This window comes from Neolamprologus brichardi, chromosome 7, assembly GCF_056152115.1.
Source record: "Neolamprologus brichardi isolate AB-2024 chromosome 7, ASM5615211v1, whole genome shotgun sequence".
NCBI lineage: Eukaryota > Metazoa > Chordata > Actinopteri > Cichliformes > Cichlidae > Neolamprologus > Neolamprologus brichardi.
In genome coordinates this window covers 7,745,061-7,766,159 of record NC_142110.1, presented here as the reverse complement: position 1 = coordinate 7,766,159, position 21,099 = coordinate 7,745,061, and the positions used below count along the sequence as shown (strand labels likewise).

At 40.0% G+C, this 21,099-nt stretch overlaps 1 protein-coding gene across 1 annotated transcript in view; it reads right to left on the bottom strand.

Moving 5' to 3' along the window:
* znf469 (zinc finger protein 469) overlaps nucleotides 1-21,099 on the bottom strand; it is a 196,235-nt gene that overhangs the window by 47,304 nt on the left and 127,832 nt on the right. Inside the window, exon 5 of the mRNA XM_035907130.2 lies at nucleotides 15,102-15,236. The gene's annotated coding sequence lies outside the window, so the exon portion shown is untranslated. The remainder of the gene's footprint in view (nucleotides 1-15,101; nucleotides 15,237-21,099) is intronic.

Sequence of the window (21,099 nt, the reverse complement as noted above, 5' to 3'; positions counted from 1 at the left end):
TTCTGTTTTATATGGGTAATTCAAATCCAGACGCTTGCTAATAATAAGAACGACTCCGTTAAAGCACCATTTTTCCCCAAATTAAAAATCTGTGTATCCGTACACCCCAGCTTGGAATGGAATCGTGTTTATTCAGGCTCTTATAGCCTTGATTGCTCTGGCAATTTAAACCAATATGGTGGTATGCTGTGACAATTTCAGCACTTCTCACACAGCCCATGGTATGTTTACGATAAGACCACTAAAACACTGGGTTGACCCGCCTTGATTGCATTTCATAAATCTATAAGCCTAACTGCGGGACTGTGACCGTACGTGAACTACAGTCCAGTTCTGCACAAAAACATAACTGCTTTTTTTTTTTAAATTTGAAAAGATCTTTTATTAATTGTAATTAAAGCGTTTTTTTTTTTAAATTTCAGAATTTTATGATCATGTTCACAAAGATATAAACTATACTTGGACTTTCTAGAAAGAATTTATTGAAGTTAATTGAAGGGCAACTGATTTAAAATGATAAAGTGATTATGTTTTATGATAAAATGAATATAAGTGTGACCTTTTTGAGTTGCAGTGTCTTTATTTTTATTTTTTTTTGACTGAAGAGTTGGGATTGAAATAGGTCGGGTGGATAGAGCGCCCATTGAATTGCACCAGAGCCACAGCACAGCAAACACAGAGATGACTGACCCTCACAAATGGGCCTTTCAATCCTTCTCCTCACTTTTGTCCCATCAATACCTTACTCTTCAGGGAGACCAAAGCCACCAACTCCAACTTTCTGCCCCTTCCAAACACAGAGTGAATGGTGTCTACTGTACCTCACACCACTCCCCTCTCTGTGGGGTAGAGCACATTTTGACAGGCCTGTATTTATGGCATAGTGTAGTCGTGTTGGAATGAATCATGAAAAAAACCAAATGCATCTTGCTGGATGCTCATTTATATCAAGTGTCGGTCAGCTGTGGCGGTCTGCGTGTGTGGCCTATGTAAAGAGAATGGGGCTTGTGTGAGTGTATGTGTGAGGGAATATTAAGATAAGCCTAATGAGGACCAAGCTCTGTTTATCTGTTTGTATCTGTCAATGTGCATTATAAAGGCTGTCTCAAATGATTTTTTAATTGCCACTATAAGCTGTCATAATCAGTACTCTGGTCATAAAGAAAAGCTGCAAGTCTGCGTTAAAACAATACTTAAATACTGATGGTTGTTGTAATAGTTCATCCTGTTTTTTATACTGGCCATTAAGAGAGAAACAAAACTCTGTTTTGTTTGACTGAAGCGTTCAGTTAATCCAGAAAGTTTTTTTTCACTTTGTGGAATAACTTAATTAGTGGCTATTTGGACATGTGACTGTTGTTGCCAATACAGACTTAAAAAAATTACTTTTACATTTACCTAGGAACACTAGCATGGAGGTTTCTTCTTTTCAGTTAAAATTCCAATAACCACAACATAACCTTAAATGACACCGGGATTTACAAGAATTTCCAGATAACACTGACAGATGCACAAATAATCATTTTTACAAAACTACTTTATCAGTAAAAACACATTCCAGAACGATGAGCCACTGACAGACTCATCATAATATCTACTTAATAACGATCCGTCTTTGAAACACTTTGCAAGAGAAAACACTCACATAAACATACTCCAAACACTTGCATATATGACATATATCACCATAGGAATCTTTCTGGGTGCACTGTCTCAGTGGGTGTGTGGTAACAATGGGAGCTGGGGTGAGCAAAGGCAAAGTTCTCTGGTCCTTCTCCACATAAACCTTTAATATGAGGCCTCCTCAGCACCAGTCGGCCATCTAAAGGCACTGTACCCTGTAATTGACCTTAAAAATACTTTCAGTGGAGGTCGGCAGCCATGTCATTGGCCTTCGGCCCAAGCGGTGGCTGCATCTCCCCAGCCCAGAGGAGCCTGGGAAGGCCTTACAGGGTATATTTAGTGGCCCTGTCCTTTTGAGCAGAGCAGGAGATGCAGATAATGCCAGTCTGAGTATAAAACCGCTCTGCCGCCCACGAGAGGGCCTGTCACCGGAACATTTCTCTCTCCCACGGAGTTGTGTTTCCTGAGGTCAGAGGTCACCTGTAGGCAAGCCAGGTAAATATACAAACACAGGAGCTACTGATTGGAACCAATGACTTGGATGAAGAAGGGGTGTGCAAAAATCTTTGTTCTCTGTGTGGCAGGAGCCAATTTGATGAGAAAAAATAAAAATAAAGCTCTCAGATCAGCTGACAAACAGCAGCAATGGTAAATTTGAGCTATGATATATTTTGACACATCAAACTGCAATGACATGTGTTAGCAGTATGCGTTGATTTTTTCAGTGGAGGGACCTCTCAACAAAGAGACGAATAAATCTATCAACTTCATCTGAGGACAGAACTACTGTCAGATGGGTTTCATACTGTCCATGTTCTGGTCAGCTCAGATCAAATGCGGTGCTTCAGACAGTCACAACCTAGCTTCTATACCATTCCTCCATTCATCTGTTCTATTAACTGATATGTATCATAATTGTGAAAGTCTTGTACTAAAAGGCATGAATCGATGTTGTGATCTGGTCCCTCTGAATGAACCACATCCATAAATGGTTACTGCGTCTATAAACTGTGAAAGCTGGCTTTTTTTGCTGGAGCCTCTTCCTGTACCCCTAACATGTATTTGGATTTTGAAGACAGTTTTACCACACTAACAGCAATAACTCTCACGCGTCATGCAAGCCCTGCTTTCTGTCTGAAATCACATTTCAACTTTAGTATTTTGAAGATTATGTCAAAAACCTGTCCAAACATTCCGTCCTCAACAGATCTACAACAACACTCCTATTTCCATATTACATCTGGAGATCATAGAAAACATAATAAATAATGAGTATCTTTACAGCTTTCAAACACTTGATTCTGTTTAACTCTGGCTATGCATGTAGTGTAAAACATGTTTTATGTGGGAAAATATTATCATCACTAGGGATGGGTACCGGTGTCCGGTGCCATGATGGCACCGGTTCTGACATAAACGGTAGTAACCAGACCGAAAAGCAGTGCACATTTCGGTGCTTTATTTCGGTGCTTTTTTTCCTGAGCTGTCATACACTTTAGATTCTAGCCAATCGTTTTACGTTTCCGAGGATAGTAGGCGGGCCCAGGTACGTACGTTCTTTTAGAGCAGAGCTACAGATTAAAAACGCCCTGCCAGTGTAGCAGAAATGATGACGGATGATGATGGCAGCAGCAGCCATTCTTCTCTGCGTGAGTAGCTCGATATTGTTTGTGTGTAATTTACGTTGAGTAGGCTAACCGCGTTATTACATTAATGCATGTAAGGTGAACTAGCAAACATCATCATAGCTACATGCAGCTGTCTTCTTGTTTGATGGCAGATACTCCCTTCACCCTGGCCAAAAAGGGTAAAATGACCAAAGAAAAAGTGGAAAACAGTTAAACATGAGAGGTTTTTTGGACAAAGTTTGTGTTTTTTCCATTGTTTAAGCACTGCTTCCTGCCAAGAGTGATACCATATTTGCCCCATAGCTGCAGAAAAGGCTAACATTGTTATCTTTTTACAAAAAAACAGCTGAACATGAGAGGTTTTTGGACCAATTTTGTGTTCTCCATTCTTTAAGCACCGGTTTGAGAACCGTTTAAGCACCGGCACCGTTTCAAAAGTACTGGTTTGGCACCGGTATCGGTAACCTAAACGATACCCATCCCTAATCATCACCATTGGAATCAGAGCTAATGACTCTTGATGAAGACATTAATAATAACAAATGTAATTTGCTATATTCATATTTATTTTTAATACAAAACATAGACCTAGACCTAATAACCGACATAGAAATAATAACTTCAGTAATAATTAATATAAGTACTACAGTTCTATTACCCATTTCAATGATATTATTCACTTTTATAATTGATCAGCTGCATCAGTTCATCAGTAAGCCGCCCCATCATGCTCGTTATGTTTGTGCAGCTGTAACCAAAACGCTAAAAGCGCCTTTTTTGCATGTCACACACAGACAGCAACATTCCTGCTGGTTTCTATTAGAAACTGCTGTCTGGGGCATCTGCAAGATAATTTATGATTTCTTTCACGAAAAATTATCGTTGGAGATAAATCACAGCATGCTTCTGTCTTGTAAATTTTTTTTAACTGTGAAAACTGGAGTCGGTGTAGGAGCAAAAACAGGTCGATTTTCCTCCTTTGCTGCCCCGTCTGTCGGACAGGTACACATGAAAGGAAAGTCTCTCTTGAGTATTCTTACACAGGTGAGAACAGTGGAGTGATGCAACAATATCTGTCATTTGAGGGCATCATCTCAGCCCCTTTTCACTATTCTAAACCATTCCACTAAAAACAGAGTGCTCTCTTACCACAGTGCAATTGTAGGAACAAGTGCTGCTTGACTGCCACTGGTCTTTGATGTGTCATACAGGTATAACTTGACCGTCACCCTTTCCGAGGGTCCTCTCTATCTCCAATTTATGCTCGGTTATGGGTAAGAGCAGGCTAATGGCCTAGTACTCACTCCTAGTGTGTCAAAACACAGCTTTATATCACTCACAATGGCAGTGAGAGAGGCTGCTGGTCATTCCAACCTGGCATTGTTCCTTACCAGTAGAAACCATAAGCCTGGGTAAGCTTGAACAACACCATACTTTCATTGTGTCTTTAATAGTTTTAATAATAGATCATGTCTCAGGACCTTAATGTCCTTACTTATAGGAATTTTGGTTTCTTAAGAATACACATTCACAAAGCCACAAAGATAGCAGGAAACAGGACAAAGAAAGAGAGAGAGAAAGAGTCTAAAAACTTCTGGATTCCCCTCCAGAGATGCTGCCCCTGAGTATAAAATCCAAGCCCAACAATAACAAAGAAACACTTTTGATCCGCTGTATAAAAGGACAGCAACAGAGCTTGACAGACCAGGAGTTCATGTGCTCACTGTGGTCATGGTGACAGATCTGTCGACCACTCCTTGCCCATCTGGGCTGCTGGTGGAAATCTGCCTGCTCTCTGAGGACAACGAGTTCAGACCGGTAATTTAGTTCAGATGAGGTAAAGCAATATTTCCAGATTAATACGAGCCATATTCCTTTAGAACTGTCCTTTCTTTCTTCTTCTCCTTCCTGCATTTTTTTTTTTTACATCTTACATGTCCAAAAGCGTCTGGCTGAAGATGAAAGCAAGAAGTAGAAGAGCAAAAAAAAAAAAGACAGAGTGAAGGAAGATGAACAAGTTTTATGCGTTTTGTGAGACAGACACACGGGATAGCCAGTTCTACTATGACATTTGTATGTCTTTCATTAATTCTCTTTTGATCATTTCTTGAAATGCCCAATGAACAGCTTATTTGATATGGCAGAGAGAAAAGTTTGCTTTGTGTTGTTCCTTTCATTCTCCCGTGGTTCGTTTAATTTTATGTACAGACCAAATAGATTTACACACTCTATTTATCTTTTTTATGTCACCAAGTGATGTTAAATAACAAAGAAATCCCTCAGTAGCAATCCGATGCTACTAGGCAGGAACTCTGGAGCAGATTAAAGTGGTTGGACAGTACATGTTTAACGATGCTCCACACAACTTCAAACAGCGTTTTCAACATAATGCACCTAATGACTCTTGGTTTAAAAAGAACCTAATGTTATCAGCGTCACACTGCTTTGGAAGCACACTGCTCCAGATGCCATTAGTCTGGCTTGGCAACAGAGTCAGTAGTTGAGATTCAGGAAGTCACAGCTGTCACTGTCCTGCATCAACTGACTGAGCATGTGACGGGCTACATCAGCCCATCCTGATGCCAAAGAAAACCATTTATCTCTCCGCAATTTATAAAGAATTCTATTTATAACTTTTGTGCAACATCTAGAAAAGATGATTAAAGTAAGCAGCAAAGAGCTAAAACATGGATTAATTGGCCACCGGGCAGCTGACTGACTTTGCTGCTGGAGCATAGCCAGCTGAATGGTGAGCAGCTTTGCATGGCTATGCTTTCATCAGCTGGCTATTTTGTTAATGTAGTTGGAATACTGGGAATTAATCAACAGTCTCCCCAAGTTACTGGAACAATACATCAGACCAACAGTCCCTGAGCAGCGTTCACCATAGTTTTCAATTATTTTCTGAATGACATTGCCTCATTTGCTTCATATCCAGAGGATAAGGCAAGCTGCCACTTTGGCTGTGGCTTCTGTAGCCTAATAGAAGACGCATGCCGATGAAGGACAGACCAAGGACATACAGCAATGATGCTCTGTAGGACTGTGATTATGTTATGGTTTTCTTATCCTAAAGTAACAGTAGAGTGTCACTGTGTTACTGCCTAGTAAGCAAGACCTCTTGACAAGATGCCACCTTCTTACCGATTCTGCTTCTGCTGCTGTTTTTTTTAAATGTTTTTTCTGGAGCGTTCTCCCCCATCCATCTGTCACACTGCATGAGTGTGATGTCAGGACTGGGCCCTCATATTGGCTGGGCTCAGCTCGCCCGCAGCTCTTGAACAGTACAATTGAACAGTGGGTTTGAAAGGGAACGTGAAATTAGTGGTGACTCATCTCTGGCCACTATGTTATTATATCATTTCTTCACCAGTGATGATTTCAATCGATCTAAAGTTCCATGAAATCAGACCAAGAAAGCCAAAAGAATGTGTCTCTATGCGAAAGACGGAAATTATTTGTTTTTAAGAGCAGGTTTCCTTCGCTTCATATAGTTCATTTAACATAGTACAAAACCTTAAATACACACACATGTATGAGATATTTTATAGAATAAAATTCCACTTAAAATTAGAAACCATTTTTTCCATAAACTTCATTTGAGTGACATGTGATTGTAGTACTTAAATGTCATTTGAGACAAGACAAGAGATCTTTATAGTTATACACACACTAGGGGCACATTATTTGGCCCCTATTATATTAAAGTAAAATTGATGAGGTAGAAGACAAGAGAGTGGAATAACAGAGAAGAGTTTTTTACTCCTTTTACTTTTTACTCTAGCCTTGGCTGCAAATTTGTCCCTTCAGACCTTCTGTGTACAGCTTATATGTTGTCCTAGTGTTGAGCAGATTTTCTCTGGGAAATCCCGAAACAAAAACCCATCGGTTTTCCTTCCCGGTTAAAAAGTGATTTAGAAAAAAAACAACTACCAATTATCAAAAAATAGAAACTAGTAGACAGATGTGAAGTGTTTTTACCCTCTATTTCCATTTTTTACCCTAACTATTTCACCTGTAACTAAGACATCAGCCTCCAACCTCTTTCAAATTTCACACACCAACGCATGTAGACTGTTATATGGCTGATGCAGAGATCTAACTGTGTCACCGAAGATGAAACTGCCACTGTAGTAGAGGACACACTGTCATAAACGAGGATGGTGGGAAGAATCAACTTTGTGAGTTCCAGCTCATTTGAAATACAAAGTAACGCCCAACTCATCCACACATTGCCCTGCTTGGGCTTGCCATTAACCCCGGTGACCTGTAACTGTGTGTTTGTGTGAGAGTGCCCTGTGTATTTGCACATCTACTATTCCTAGTGTAGTGGAGGGCCAAGGGACCACACGAGAAGAACAGAAGAACGTTTCCTTTATAAACAACTTTTAAATCAACCATTTCTTAGCCACAGTATTTTTCCTACGAATTTCTAGCCAATAGTTAGGAGCTGTAATTTATGGGTCCACTACGGCAGTAGCATATTCAAAAAGAATGTGCAACTGCTCTACTAAGTCTTACTTAATTCTCTGCAAAGCTGGCAACTCGTTGAGCAGGTTTACAGCATCCCGTCAATATTTTAGTTCCCAACTGGAGATAGGGTTTCCAGTATATTTCTAAACCTTGTTCCAGACCAATTTAGTGTCTTAATCCACCCATGGTGTTTCGGCTTAACTTTTATTACAATATAATGAATATACATCCTCGATCTATATAACGCCTGAGTTGCACACTTCTCTTGATGCAGCTAGCGAGCGCGAGTTTAGCCTGGCAGAATGTAGCTTTGCATTGCTGAGTGTGGTTGAGATTTATGTTACTGCTGTGGGGCGTGCATGTGGCTAACAGATGGTGGCATCCTGCTCCTCTTTCCTCCCTCAGCACATCACCGCTTAGTCGGTCCCCCAGCCCATCCCTATCTGCTTTTTCTCTTTTGGTCTGATACAAAGTTTTGAGCAGTACATCAAGAAAGCTTGTGCAGTTGTATCATTTCCATTTTAGTATCTTAGAAATGAAATTTACAAGATGCTAAAATGCTAAGCTATTCTATCTTATCCTCTATTAAGACAAAGAACTGGTCTCTTCAAATACCTCAACTAAATATCCATTAATCAGCTCCAGACTGCAGAACTTATTTTAGCCTCCTGTTACCATCAGCCAGTATATTTTAAAAACAACATTAGCTTTTGAATTCAATACATACAATACGTCTATCAGTCCTTTTAATTCGGATTTCCTGTGTCAAACTCTTATTTCCATCAGTGACCCCTTGTGTCCTATGGATGGACCATCGTCATCTTGTAACAGATAAATCCCATCAAGTTAGAAATATTTTAATAGAGAGACAATGGGACCCATATCACTGTGGTTCAGGAGGTGAAACAGATCATCTACTGATCTGAACATCAGTTCAATCCCTGAGCAAGGCCTGCCTGTTTCACTGTCCTTGTACAGTGAAACGTTAAATGTGCATGAGTATTACAGGTAAATGCGTTTATGATTTAAGTGCTTTGAGTGCTCATTAAAACTAGAAAAGCAAAAGCACTGCATCAGTACCAGTCCATTTAACAAATCATGCCAAAATGCATTGTTAAAGGTAAAGTCCAAAGGATTTTACCTTTAACTTGTGCTAATTTGTCCATAAATTCCTGTGACCCTTTTTCTTTCTTCTTTTTGGGAGGCAGTATTTCTTTTTCTTTTTTCTTTCTTTCTTTTTTGTATTTTTAAGTTATTTTGTAGCCACTGTGGACCTTGTTGCTCTAAAGCTGCCTTAAGCTGTGGGAGATACTAACTCTCATTAGAATACCAGACAAAATCACAGTGCAATAGTGCAACTGTGGTGTAATTCATAAATTTATAGCATGTATTCAGCAACCGCCGACCATGTTTCACATTCACTTTAGGAGACAAATTGATACCAAGCAGTGACAGCACACATAAAAAAATCCCACTCAGCCTGTGATGACACTGCCTATTTTGCTCCCTTATCTAACCCATCACATCAGCTCTTTAGCTGTCACACTGAATGCCAAACACAGAAATCAGGCACACATGCATATCTTACAGTAAAAGAGACAGAACACTGTACAGGTGTAAGTAATGCATTTTTGGCCCAGAGCAATCTTAAATGAAGAAATCACTAAAACTTTGAGAACCCCAAACGGAGGTTTTAACCACTGAGGAATTGCCGAAGGGTTTCCAGGCAGCTAGATCTGTGGAAGCGGAGCTACATAACACTGCTGTCTTTGTGAGTGTGTTCAAATAGTATTTTGATAGTATAATAGAAGAAATAGTAGTAATAGTATAAAAAGAAATAGTATTTCTCCCACAAAACGCCACGTCCGGATGAACAGAATCAACTTTTGGAGATTCAAATCGTATTCTGTCAATCAGATCACCTTTACAAACCCACACATCCATGGCAGTGCTACCATGAAGCACAGCACATGCCCCATGTACAGACTGGGAAGTAAATATCAAGTTTGCAAGCTCCTTTGATCAAGTGACGTACAATATACTGTGGATTTTCACATGTAGCACAATCAGTCATAAAGGCATGTAGTAAACAGAGCCACTAACGCAGCCTTAAAGTGCTAAACCATGGAGGCTTTCCAGAAAATATTTACATGAACTTTTAACAGTGTAGCCAAAATGAGTCTTCCTTCCAACACAACTTGAGGCATTATGAGTTGGGTGACCCATATCCATGCGCAGACACAGATAAACACACAAAAGTAATCAGACAAGCGCACAGCCCCCGTCTACAGATTCAACTATTCCACTCGGTTAATCTACATCCCACTCTCAGAGTCTGAGAATGTACAGCTGTGTGGTTTTCTTGACACATTCGATTCCCTGCCATTGGGAATCACCTCAAGGTGTTCTGAGTCATCTGTTGGTGTTTGTGTCTTCATCTATTCTATGACACCACAGAGCTGCAACCACAAGGAGTTAAAGACTTTTACTATTGAGACCCACAGACGCAGCCACAAACGTGCAACCACAAATCAACACACCCACACAGTTACACATGTACTCATATAAACATGGAAGGAAATGCGAGTCATATTAATCCTCGAGGACACCAATGTCATTCCACTCTGTGCCCTTTTTTCGGTCCCAGTCTCCTGCGTCATTTTTAGAAATGGAGCATAAGAGGAGAACAAAGTGTTCCTGTGGATCATCGTGTGTCTTTGATAACTCCAAAAAGAAAGTGACGTCCAGGATTTAAAATTTGTTGATTTTTCCTCTCATGCTGTGTTTCTGCTTGGTAATCATACTCCAAGTGTGACCACAGTACTAAGAAGAAACCTTACACATGTAGGAGCATTTTTAAAAATGTAAATGAAAAGTGCTCAGAAAGGGAGATTTTTTTCATGTGAATTTTGAGCCTGTCAAATGTGGTGAACAATTTTTCCTACACGGGGTCATACTCTGACGTATGGACATGTGCCTGTCAGTGTGATAACACGTGATGTTGAATCTGTTCTGCGTAAATGTGTGTGTGTGTGTATCTCTCTCTCTCTCTCTCTCTATATATATATAAATATGTGTGTGTGTGTCCTTTCCTTTCCCTCTGTATTTACACCGTTAGCATCCTTGCCAGCCCTCTTTTTATCATCTCAGCATATTTGCTTACCAGTCAGGTGAGGTGACATATACAATCTGGATCCCATGGTATATCTTACTCCAGTGAACTGGGTGAGGGCTGTACTTTTTCAAACAAACAACACAAAAAACAAAAAAGCTATACTGCAGGAATTGTAATGATGAGGCATTAGGCAGGAATTTGGTTCATTAAGTTACGTGTCTGGAAACAGAGCTAAAATCAGGGCATTATTATCTCCACACCCACGCTTTTGGTTGTTTGCTAAAGTTCTGAGAAAGTCCTGGGTTGCAGGGGACAGCTGATATGTCAGTGCCTCAGGCCTAAAGGCTGAGGTGCCTGCATACCTGAAAATGTTTCCATAACAGCACACTTTAGTTAAAGACACGTTTTTCTGTATTTGTTAAAAATGGAATTATTCAGTGGCGTTGAAACTGTACTATCATTCACAATCTAAGCATCTGGAAGGCAAATACACATATTTATGATTGAAACTCAAATGGACATGGGCTGAACACATAAACCAACCCTGCAAAGCAAACGGGAGAGGTTTGCTCCCACAGCTTTCTGCCAGGCAGGCAGTGTTTATTTTAGGATGCATTTTAACCCAAACCATGATCTTTTTGCCTAAATGTAACCATCTAACCAAAGTGTGCTAAAACTGAAAATAATATATGAAAAAAAGAAAGCTTTCTCTCTTAAATCATTCCATGCAAAGTAACCAGCACATAAAACGACTAAATAAAACTGTGTATCGTTATAGTTCCAGTGAAATATACTCTAAATGTAAGCAAATACACATTAAACACCTTCAAACGAAGATTACCGGGGGAGATTTATGACAATGTGATAAAAAGCACATGAGAGAAAATGGAAAGAAAGTCATGCTGGGTAGAAAAAAAACAACATTCCTCAGTCACTTTGGTAAACTATAGCTCATTTAAGACTAAATGTTAACTGATAAAAGCTGGGGTTGCCATTAACAGCAAGTAAAAAATGAAGGTAGTAAACAGTTTATATAAATGCTTGTTGAATGGACCAATGGAAACAGCTCCAGGTATTTTGCTCTAGCTGAGCAGATGAGACACTTATCTGGAAGGAAATGCTAAGGCACTGCCTACATGAGACTTTGTGGTGTTTACTGATGATTTGGCACTATGACAGCTATGTCTCTGTGCTTTAAACCCATTTTTTTCCTCTTTTCTCTGAGGTTTACTGGTCCACCAGGGCTTGTTGCAGTGCTGCCTGTCAGAGACGAATATACGAACATTCAATGGCAGCATCATATAATGGAAGCTAAAACACAGCAATTTATACTGTAAAACAGAAGTATTTTTATAAGCCCGCACTTATATAGGTCTATATACATAATGTTAGTTCAATTCAGAATGATTTAGTCATAAAAAATACAATATTTCTAAGATTTTGGCTGGTCATATTTCAAAGTAGTGCATGACAATGCATCAGCTTGTCGGCGCCTTGCATGCATCATGTTAAAATACTGTAACAATACAAAACAGTGTTTTACTTGTTTTTTTTTTGGTTGAGGTTTTATTTAATTCATCTGTAAGGGCATATTGAGATATCCTTGCCTGAATTAATAAATGCAAGGGAGCAAGTGAGGGCTTGCATGTGTTAGCTTTTCCAGCTAGTGAGAATGCACTGTGTGCCTTGCTCTGTGCATACATCTGTACATGTACATACAAATGCAAGAGGCTGGTACATGCCAAATATTTTCTTTAAATTGAGCTGCCTTTCAAATGAAAAACAAATCTGATTTAGACTGGCAGTTTGAAAAAAAGACTGCTCCAGAGACTGCTATATGTGATTTAATAAGACGCTGCATTATGCGGTCACTGGATTAGCTTTGATACTAAGCCAAATTTACAAGATAAAAGAAAGTAAAAAAGAAAGCAGTGCTATATGCAGAGGTCAAAGAGACCCCAGCAAAGATCTGAAACAAGGACATAAGACTGCCGCAGAAACGTGCCCAGATTCAGAGGTTGAAAATGGCTAATGAAAAACATAACAATGCTAGAGGACAGAGGATGGAAAGGGTATCTTAAGGGGAGGGACAAAAGGGAGAGAAGTAATCTGAGGTAAAAGGTCCGCAGCACTGATATGGTTTCTATTCTTGCAGCATTTTCTGGGTGTTTCAAGAACTCAAGGCAGCAGGCTTGTCATACAGCTGGACTGTCACTCTTCAGTGCTGTCTCCCACCTCTGACACACCCTTCTCCTTCCATCTGCACCACTCCTTTTGCTAACTGCCTGGGGTTTTATTCCCTTGACTATCAATGACACCTTTATCTTCTTGTTTCACTCAGCCAACATTTTCAGGGCACACCAACTTCATGTCAAACATCACTCGTCCATTCTGTTGTTCTCATCAGATTATGCATGTGCATCCCCGTACACCTGGATTCCTGACCTCACTCCCGCCTACGACCTCATAAATCAATCAATCCCCGTATAAAGCTTTTAAAGGAATACCTGCTTTGTCCCTCTATATCGTGAACATAACTCTGATGGACAAATCTGGTATCTTGTCTACTGATCACTGCATTTGTACCTGCTTTTCGAGTCACTGTTAAAGGTATATAAAATCTGTGTGGTATATAAAATCTTACGGATGCTTTGGAGTAAGGTGGCAACAAGAAATAAACAGACTTCAGAAGCATTAGAAAACACACTTGCATGCACAGAACACATAGCACATTTTATGAACTCATAATTGCAAAGTTTATAGCCTTGCTGCTGCTCAGTCTGTCTCGCAGAACACACACATAGACACACAATTTCTCTTGGAAGTGGAGCAAAGTAACCTAAGGCAATAATTGACAGCGCTGACAGCAGTGGACAGCAAATATGTAATAAGTACACATATCGCAATAAAATATTGGATCAGCATCTTTGGAGTTATGTTGTTCACCGCTGAAACAAAGCGTTCGCCGACCAGGACCCAAAGTATAAGTCTCCTTCACTCAGACATCATGATGGCACACCTGGCAAAATACAGCATTACACTTACAGGGGGAATGCCACACCTGGCAGCAGTGAGGATGAGTTTTCCACCTTTCAAATGAGTGTGGTAGTCAGGCTGGCACAGGGAGGTAGGCTGGCATGACTGAGCAGGTTCCACTTGCGGAGCAGGGGAGGATAAAGTGGGTGTGGGGATGAAAGGGAGGGGAAGTGGAGGGCTCAGTGCAAGCCAAGGAAACACAGGTTGGTTGGAGGCATGTAAGTTGGGGGCTGGGTATATTCACTGTGGAAGTAGTGCAGCGAAAAAAAAAAAATCCCAAACATTCCTGTGACCTCTCTCTCTGCTCTACTTTAACCCCACCATTAGGTTCCTCGCCACACCCTGGAAGCTCTTAGCTCTGAGCTGTCACTGGTGGGCTGAAAGCAAATCAAGATAACCACAACACAGAGATGAATCAATCGGAAGGTGAATGAGAGGCAGAAGAAAAAAGAAATACTTAAGTCTAAATGTGGAGCATGTAGAAGCAATGTGTAAACAGTATCATAGCAAACAGGTATAGGCAGGATCACCGCTGTAGCTTCTTCTCTGCTACTTTTTGGTGTTCAAAAAAGATAACGCACACTTACAAAGTCTACACAGACTCTTGTAATATTAGTCCGTTGCAGCTGTTCTCTGCTTCTCATTGCTAACATAACAGCTGATGTCCTGTAAACATACAAACTTAAAACAAATGCTTCATTTCTTTTATCATGTGACAGCAAAATTTTCATGCAAACCATATTGTGACCAGATGAGGTCTTGACTTTTTTACTAGCTGTCCACTGCTGAAGCAGAACAAATTTTTGTTTGATCTTTCATAAACCAAAGTTCAAACCGAATCAAAACAAAACAAAGGCACTCGCAGCACACGTGGACCCCGAAGCAGCGACTTTCCTCAATTGTCTTTTGACCTGCTTCACCTGGTGATTCACACACACACCAAACTCTAATCTAGGGGAGGAAAAAGGTGTCACAGCCACTTCAAAGTCTGATGACTAACACATGAGTGGTTTACATACTCAAATATAAATAAGTGTCTTCTCTGAGGCTAAGGTGGATTCAAAGAAAATTCCACCCAGTCCACTGCATGACATGTCTTTCACAGTCCCAGTTCTACCATAATGATACCTGTGTTTACATATAGACACACGAAATCACACGCACACACATGCAGACACACACTGGGAAAGCTCAACATTAGGTAAGACATTCTCTCCTCCGCTCACCTTTCTGGGCTGCACAGTGACTCTAAACTCCAATGTGTGAGGTGTGTGTCAGTCTCTCCTCTCCTTGATCTTGCTCTCCCTTTCCCTCACTTACTCCTCAACCTGCAGTCATCGCGTGGCGCTAGTCACGGTGAACTAAGGCAGAGGGAAAAAAGAGGAGGGATGGGAAGGTTAGAGGGACAAATGAGTCCTGCCCAGACTGATGAGAAAGGCTTCCAAAAAAAACGCCCTCAGGAGAGAAAAGATCAGAACACTTTACTCCACCAAAATGTTTTAAACTTTCTCACCACTGCACTGTTTCCACCGATTTCTTTTTACTGAGCTCCTTTTTGTTCCGTTCCTTTTTCCTAGCAGTTTTTAAAAGTTAAACTACTTTTCCCTCTTCCTTTCTCTTTCTACTTCTGCCACTCACAAGTTCTCCTCCCTGCTGTTGCCTGTCACCGTTTATCTAAATTTGTCTGAATTCTTTCTCCGTCTGCCTCCTGCTCTCACACTCGTGCACTACTCTCACAGCGTGTGCTTTACCTCTTACCCTGGTGTGCAGCTGTGTGATGAAGGAGACACACCTGCTTTTACTGAAGTGTGTGTGTACATATATGTGTGCAGTACAGAGCTTACTCTAAGCCAAAAGATGGAATCCAGTTGGAGTTTGCTTTCCATACTGTTTCAACTGTCATCTGGTTTCAGAACTGTTAAACTGAATCTATAAATCGATGCTTGGCTGAAGGCATTTAATAGGAAATGTTTAAATGTTTATGGTTGGTTGGTGACTGCATGTGACGGTGAATAATATGGCTTCCATACCTGCAAGACACTCGCACAGATGCACTTTACAGCTTTAATGACCCTAACATCATCTTTCCAAAATTTGAGGAATGCATAGTGCTTTTTGAGAGGCAGGCATGCAAATTTAATAACAGAATTACTGGGACCTACTGGGAGAAAGAAAGGAGATGTAGCTAAAATCTAAATTGACTGACACACTTCAGCAAGAATCCGTTAGTGGGCTGTCTCAAATTCACGTTAACCTTTTTGACCCGGGGCTGTGTGTTTTGTATGTGCTGCAGGGTTTCCTCTAGATGGAGCCAAGTATGATTGGCAGTAATCCAGAGCACCTGGCTGGTGTCCAACAAGGTTATTATCTACCGTTTAACCTCTGTCTGTGTACACGTGGACCAGCGAGCCTATATGTGCTCACCATGCACTCAGCGCCATCTTACTCTCTGTATTATCGCACTGTTGTTCATCTAAAACATGTGCCACATATATGCACGAACACTCATACCTCATTTTGCTTCTTTTCATTCCTTTTAGCCTATTCTCACGATATTGTTTGTTAATTATTATAACGGTGGCAGTCCGTCTCTTCTCTTTGTTGTGGTCTGTGATGTAACCATAACAATCTTTAGTACTGCATGTAACTTAGACTTGTAGAGGAAAAAGTGAAAGGGTCAAAAGGAGGAGCGTATATTCACTCCAGCTCTCCAGTCATCTTGTAACCCGATCAAGAGATAAGCCAGAGCAGTGCTGACAACAGCTTTCACAATATAACCCAGCCGTGCAGCAGATGAGAGATTTTCAACAGCCGCATTACGATTCTGAGTCATCATCATGATCCCAAATACCAGCTTGGCTCCAGCTTCAGCTGCTCAATTGGGATACACCACAATGATCATCAGCCACATCCCCCCAAAAACCTCCCCTGACTCCAAAGATAACTGCTTTACGATCCCATGCTTCACTCCCCCCCCCCCCCCCCCCACTCCCAGGGAGCACTACTTAAAATCAAAGTAGCGTGCGAGTCAGCTCTCCAATCATGAAAAAAATCCTATTTACAAGCCTTGACCTATGAGTCACTATGTAATCGCTGAGAATCTGGAACAGCTTCCTTCTCCGCTGGTCATCCCTCACTCCCCCAGTTCCTGTTTGTCTCATTGTCACATTCCCATTTCTCTTTCTCTCATTGGACGATTTCAGCAGAAGGGTCAAATTATGTCAGTGGCCCAAAATGTGTTAAGACCTAACAACTGTTCACATATTTAGGTCACTATCCCAAATGCCTGCATCTACAGTTTGTGCCTGCATTTGGCAGTCTCTGTGGTTTTGTGTGATTGTTTAACTTTGTCATCAAACTGAGCGTGGGAACTTTGTGTGCTGATTTTTACACACAGGTTTCTGTTCTGTATCTCTATACAGATGTTAAACCACTTGTTTTAAATGTCTTTGCCACTGATACAAATTCTGCAGAGATTTTATTCACAGGGCAATATTTTTAATTGACAAATAAATATCTGTTTTTGTTATATTTGGTTTATATGTTTACAGGTCAACAGTTCATAGGTCATCAGCTGATCAGTGTTTGCTGGCAGTATCTCAGAGGATTGTGGTTTTGAGACTGTGGCTTCCAAGCTGTGGAACAGGCTTCTAATGCACTTGAGATCCGTGGACATTGTTGATACATTTTAAATGAAGCTTAACATTCACCTCTGCATGATTGCTTTTGTCTAGTTTTTACCATGTACACTACTTTAATCATTATGTCTTATTTGGTATGAGTTGGTATGAAGGGCCCACCATTACACCACCAGCAGCAACCTACAAGCCATGATGGAATCATGCTTTCATGTTGGGTTTTCACCAAATTCGGACTGTACCATCCAAAAGTTAGAGCAGAAATGGACTCTCATCCAACCAGGAAATATTTTTCTAATCTTTTTTTTTTGTCCAGTTTTGGTGAGCATGTGGGAATTATAAACTCAGTTTCCTTTTCTCAGCTGACATACTATATTATTCATTTGAAAACTCTTCTGCATACCTTTGATTCTAACAATTGGTTATTTGACTTTCTGTTGCCTCCATATCAGCTCTCAGCAGTCTGCCCATTCTCCTCTGATCTCGACAAGATTTTAGTTAAGTAAACTGCTGCTCACTGCATAGTTTCTCTATTTCATGCCATTCTATATAAACTAGAGATGGTTATGCAGGGAAACCCCAGAACATCAGTAAAACAAGTGTACCTAATAATATGGCAGATGGTATGTGTTGTCAGTGATATTCCTGATTCTCTGGCCAACGTGCTCCAAATCCATCCATCCATCCATCCATCCATGAAGCCATCCATCCATCCATCATCTTCCACTTATCCTTGTCAGGGTCAGGGGCGGGCTGGAGCCTAGCCCAGCTATCGTAAGGCGAGAGCCTGGACAGCTCTCCAGGGTCTAACCTAAATGTGATAATTAAGGGATTATTTAGTATTAGTGTTTTCATCATTGTTTAGCCATGTTACTGGGATCTTAACATCTGCTAGTGTATTCAGCAAAGAGGTCATCACGGTTTCTAAATGTTTAAAATAAACTACTGGTACATTGTCATCCACAATTACCATCTTCTATGTGGCTCTTGACTAAATGTCAGGGAATTACCAGGAAGTTAGGAGAACCATTAATGTCTGTTCAAATTTGATAATAGCTGATAATGTCAATGTCATTACTAGAGCACTTGTTCAGGAAACCACAAGTATGAACATTTTACCCTTTTCCAAATTTAGTGGTCTATTATCAATTTTGTAAGATAATAGAAATATTAGACCAATAGATAAACTTACATTTCTATCCATTGAGCCAAGTAAACTTCCTGGGGTGGCTACTGTTCAACTTGTATTCTCATGCGTCTCTTCACCAAATTTTCAAAATTTGATTGACCCTGAAAGTATCAGTATCTTGAGAAACATATGTATGAGGTAATGTTATAGCTATTGCATTATCGCAATATCTTAATTCTGGAATCCCAGATTTAAGCAACAGTATGACAAATCTGTTCACAAAGACAAATACTGGAAATTCACCATTGCAATTCCAGTTAAGACAAGAGCTTACGGTCATCTACAGGAGGCAAAAATGGAATATAACGGATGATTGGAACACAAGGAAAACAGGGGTTTTATTTCACAGACTTGAGGTTTGGAAAACTTCACAATGACCAGAAATGGTTAGTCATCATCAGTGACGGTTTACCGTATAACAGCACAGGAAGGCAACAGATTCCTGTAAATGTGTAAGTGAAGTAAAATCAATACAAGAAATGAAAAAGCCAAGTTTGAGACAGAGATTTAAATTTTTTTATAACATTTCTGGATCATTTGCGGAGGAATTTTCACCAAAACCCTACATAATATCAGGCTCTTCAATTTTTCACTGTATATAGATTGTGTACTTATTTGGTAGGATCTCTCCCATTATTTTTAAAAACACCTGTTTTGTTATTCCTCTAAGTCTTGTTATTATCAAAAATGACAGACAGGTACTTTTATTGATAAAAGTTTCTTAAAGCTATAGCACTATCAGATAAGCATATTCCAGTAAAACTCTGTAAAACTAGGTCGATGTCTAGCTCGGAGAAAGGAAAAGAAGAACTGGACAGAATGATGAATTACAACAAGTCCATGTAGGTTGTCTATAGGTAGAGCAAACTGAAAAGTAGCTGTCTAAAAAAAATGCATCTGACTACATGGGTGACTTCAGTTGATAATGACTGGAATCCAAGCCCAGAAGTCATAAATTCTTCACTGGATGATTAAACTGAAAGGCAAAGAGAAGGTGAAGAAGTGTTTGCGTAGGGGTGCATATGTGTGAGTGAACGAAAGGAAAAAGGAGAGACTGAGCCAGAGAAATCAAAAGCTCTTCCATGTGGCTTTGTGTGCTATAACACCTGCTCCTACTTTTATTTGCCGCAGGAGACAGGTATGCGAGCTGATGCAGGTATAGGATTGAGAGAAATACATGACCCCACTATCAGCTCCATAAGGGTACACACACACACACACACACACACACACACACACACACACACACACACCCACATACATATATATATATATATATCTAGAGAGAGAGAGAGAGAGAGAGAGAGAGATATGTTTAATTGTAATAATAAATATTACGAGCTCCTTCTCCAAGCAGTCACTCCCCTTAAGCTAAAATGTTGTTCTTCTGGAAAGATATACTACATATCCTCAAGCTTTTCATCAAAGGCACAGACAGATCCAGCTTCAGTGAATCTTCAGCGCACACTGCTAAATAAGAGACATGAAAGAAAACACATTAATCATGTTCACTATTTAAATTTGGGATATATACGACAATGTTTCTGATAATGAATCTTTATTATGCCTACAAAAATGATAAGGTATCTGTGGCAAGAATCCAAGTGAGCTGACATGGCTGAAATCAGCTGATGGTGTTTCCCTCTCTTCTCAGCTATCACTCTCGTTGTGATTGGTGTAAAAACGTACTTTACTTTCTACACTTGTAAGCTTTTATTGCATGTTTCCTTCAGTTACATTAATGCCGTTTCACTTTACTTGTCTTGTTCGTTTCACTGCACATGCCTCACATTTACATGTATGAGTGTGAAGAGCACATTGAGACTGAAAGCAGAGAAAGAATAAATTAACCGAATGACTCTAGCACTGAGAAAGAGACTAGTGAACATATATAAGGAGATTATCACAATTATAAGCCTCTTTCTCAAACAAAGCTCATAAATTTAACACTCTGAGGTCTAAAAGGTAATAACACAAACTCCAACCGCCTTCCAAACCTTTATTTTAAAAAGGGAGCACTGACTGTTTTATGTAAAACATGCTTGATAATTGTCAGTTAGAATGATTATTTTCTTTGTTCTCTGATTGCAAAGACTAAGGAGGACCATTTAATAAAAACAATAATTGCATGTTTTGATTGCATAGAACACTCGATGATTAGCAGTTATTGTCAATACCAAGTGCTCTGATATCACATACTTGGTACTGACACTTGGTATCAATGCATGCTCAAAGCTAAGCTTTCAGTATTGTTTTGGAACCGGAAAGACTGAATCAGCGCATCATTACTCTCTCCTGTGGACTCTGTATTTAATTCTTATTGTCTTTTATCAGCTGAGACACAATTAGTAAAACAATGTATAATTTATACAGTTAAGTGCATCAATATTTGGAGAG